Source organism: Mus musculus, chromosome 9 (assembly GCF_000001635.26).
Source record: "Mus musculus strain C57BL/6J chromosome 9, GRCm38.p6 C57BL/6J".
NCBI lineage: Eukaryota > Metazoa > Chordata > Mammalia > Rodentia > Muridae > Mus > Mus musculus.
In genome coordinates, this window is record NC_000075.6 from 65,548,912 (window position 1) to 65,552,576 (window position 3,665).

The following is a 3,665-nucleotide window of genomic DNA, read 5'->3' on the forward strand; positions in this document are numbered from 1 at the left end:
AATGTTTCTCTGTGTGGGTCTGTGCTTATAAAGCCCAAGGAGGCCAGAGGCACCGGATCCCCTGGAGCTGGACTTATAGCTTATGAGCCGCCGGATGTGGATGCTGGGAATGGAACTCAGGTCCTCTGATGAAGCAGTATATACTCTGGATCACTGAACGACCGTCACTCTAGCCCCTATTTTTATTTGGAGACTTCTCAAGCACACACATATGGAGAACAAAGAACAACCTCTCTTTTCACCGTGTGGGTTCCCAGGGTCACACTCGGGCCATTGGGCTCAGTAGCTGGTACCTTTGCCCTCTGACAATCTGGCTGGCATGAGAAGACTGAATCTGTGCAGAAGAGACATGCATTTGGCTTAGTTCCCCATGAGCCAAGGGGTACCCTTGGGAGAACTCTCCTGACACAATATCTTCTTGCCAATCACAGTGTAGCTAGCCCAAAGTAACATATGAAACTCAGTATGCTGTTCCTGCCTTCCAGATGTCTGGGACTGTTGGCTCTGCCTAGTCCAATTCTGGTGCCACCGGACCCCTCCTGTCACCATCCTTCCTGTACTTTGCTTTCCCCACAGAGTATCCCAGAGAAATAGAATTAACCCTTTCTACATCCATGGAGCATTCAAGTCCCCTGAGCCCAATTCTGCCTCCTAAGAGAACCTACCACTCCCAAGGTTGATATCTCAACCATCAACGCCTTCTCCTGCCTCAGCTTCTCTTTCCTCTCCCATCCCTTAGTACTTTCTCTACAGGATACCCCATAACGAATTCACTGTGGATCTAGAAAAATTTATTCACCGTTCATCTGCCTCAGATGTTCTCCCTCACTTGTGTCTGGTAAACTCTTAGTCACCTTACGAATCCCAGATAAAGGCCACCTCCATGAAGCCACATCCTGTTCCCTGACTCAAAGCAACCAGAGACATCTGCCCTACTATATAGGACTTGACCATCTAATAATGAAGAGCTTGCCTCAGCGTGTTTCCTGTCTCCTGAGTGTCAGTCAGGGAGCCACATGCCAGAGGACCCCGTTTTCTTGTACTTGGTGTCTATGTATCTGTTGGTGCTGGCATCACCTACTTACTAAATCCTTCCTATATGACAGGCTCTGGACTAGGTGCCCTATCAAAATGATCATCAACAATTCCTTCCTGAGAGATGGGAAAGACTCTGAGGGGCTAAGCAGCCAGCCTAAGCCTCGAAGCTGGTGAAGTGATGCCAGCGACACGGTTCTCCCTTGGAATGTGGCCTCATGCCAATGTTGACACCCCCCACCCCCACCCCAGATGTGGTCTCCAAGGAAACACCAATCTCACACCTAACTAGAACTGAGCGTGGAAGAGCCTTTTGTGTCTGTGCAGCTATCAAGCTGGGATCTCTTCTTTCTTTTCTGGGGTGTGTGTGTGTGTGTGTGTGTGTGTGCTGGGGTTCAAACCCAGAGTCTTTTACATCCCCACTGACTCACACCCCTAACAGAGTTGCAGATGATTTTTCTTTTCTGTTCTTTTTTTTTTTTTTTTTTTTTTTGAGACAGGGTTTCATGTTGCCTTAGCTGGCCTCAAACTCGACAGATAGCTGAGGGTGACATTATACTCCTGAGCCTCGTGCCTCTACCTCCCAAGCACTGGGATTACAGGAATGTGCCACCACACCCTGTTCTGGTTTGTGATTTCTTTAAAAGGAATTTTTAATAAGAAACCAAAGAAAAGCCAAATATACACACATACCACACACATTTTTAGCAAAACAGATAAGCAGGTTTGGATCCTCCCTCTGAGCTGTTACTTCCTCATCTAAAACTGGTGATTGAGACTGGACGGTCTCAAAGATGCTTATCAATCTACATATCCTGTGATGCCATGATTGGTTTCTCAGCTGGACAGTGGGGACATGAACTTCAGGAGCAATACAGGGGGACACTGTCAACTAACTGACCAGTGCCCACCCCTTCCCTGCCTAGGAGCCACCCTGATTCCTTCTCCAGGCATTCAGAGGCCTTAGCCAGCTTAAGCATCCGTGGGCTGCAGCCTTTCAGTGTCCAGACCCCCAGCTTTCAGCTTCCAGAGAGGTCCTGTTACTTCACTTCGGTTTAGTCTGTTCCCTTCTTAGCCAATCTCCCTCCCACTCCCAGCCTCGCCTAGACCTCCCTCTCCTCCCCAGTCCAACCAGTGGGACTTTCTGGAAAGCCCCACTCTGAGCTGACACAGGATGGGGAGCAGAGAGGCTTGTGGGTGGGTTCCTGCAGAGGCTCAGGGCTCACAGCTGTAGCCCTTGGAGCCTCAGTCATTTCCCTTCCCCCGCCCACCCAGCTGGGAGACCATGAGTTTTCATCACAGCTAAGTTGTTGCCCTTATAAGGGAAGGCCCTACGAGCCAGAGCCCGAAGCACACCCTGCCCGTGGCCTGCTGGTGAAGAGCCAGGCAGGGCCTTAGGGCATCCTCCAGATGTGGAAAATGGGGATGGCCCAAGCCCAAATGTCTGGGCTGAACATCTACCTGAAGCACAGACTCTCTAGGGAGCTAAAAGGAAGCCCTCAGTTGTGGGCTCTGGCTAGGACCTGCCAGGGAGTCATAGCCCCTGGCCCTAATAGTAACTCTGGCCTCCTAGGCAGATTCTTAATGTACTAGGCTGTGAAGTTGGTTGAATGCTGTCTTTCTCCTGAGGTTTCTATGACAAGAACAACTCAGTAGACTCAGCAAACATAGGTATTCTATGAGGCTACAGTGCTGGCCTTATTAAGCACTCCACAGGAGACACAGCTCCCCACAGAATCAGTCCACATCACACACAGGAGGCTCTGCCGTGAACCAAGGCAGTTTTTCCTGGTCCCTGTCTCTACCACCTGGCTGGGTTTTATTCAGTGCCAGGGATGAAATGAGGGCTTCATTTATGCTGGGCAAGCTCTGTGTAGTTGAACTAGGTCCTCTGCCCATTCCTGGGGGTTGAATCCAGGTACATTCACTTCCAAAGCTGAATTTGTTTGTGTTTGTTTGTTTTGTCGTCATCGTTGTTGTTGTTTTCCCTTTAGACCCTGTTTCCTCCAGAATTGTGGGATTTTGTTTGTTTGTTTGTTTGTTTGTTTTGTCTTTTGGATTTTTTTGAGACAGAGTTTGTACAGTGCTGGCTGTCCTCGAACTCAGAGATCCACCTGCTTCCAGAGCCCAAACATGAGTAGACATGGAGAGGGGACAAGAAGACCGCCCCTGTACACCAAGACCTTGTCTTGTTGCTGAGCTCTATGTGAAAGCAACCAAGTCATGGTTTGCCAAACTACCCACAAGCCTTCAGACGCCCGAGGTGACTGCAGAAGTGTTCTACAGAAAGGCTCAGCTTTTCTGCACGGGCCTCCAGCCCCAAGACCAGAGGGAAAGAAAGTTCTTACCACATCCTTCCTTAGTCCGTTGTTGGCCACCAACACATCCCAGTAAGCTAGTTCCTGGGTCAGGGTTAAACAGAGTAAGGAGACTCCTCTCCTATAAATGTAGCTGTCACATGCCAGGCTGGTGGCAGGGAAATTCACAAGGGTCACGGCCACAGTTCATGCATCCAAGGTCAGGTGCTTCCTGTTATGTTGGCCACAGAGTCTATCCAGTAGACTCACAGAGGAAGACAGGAGCCAACCTTTGGCAAGCACAGTAGTGAGATTCTCCTCCCCCCCCCCCCC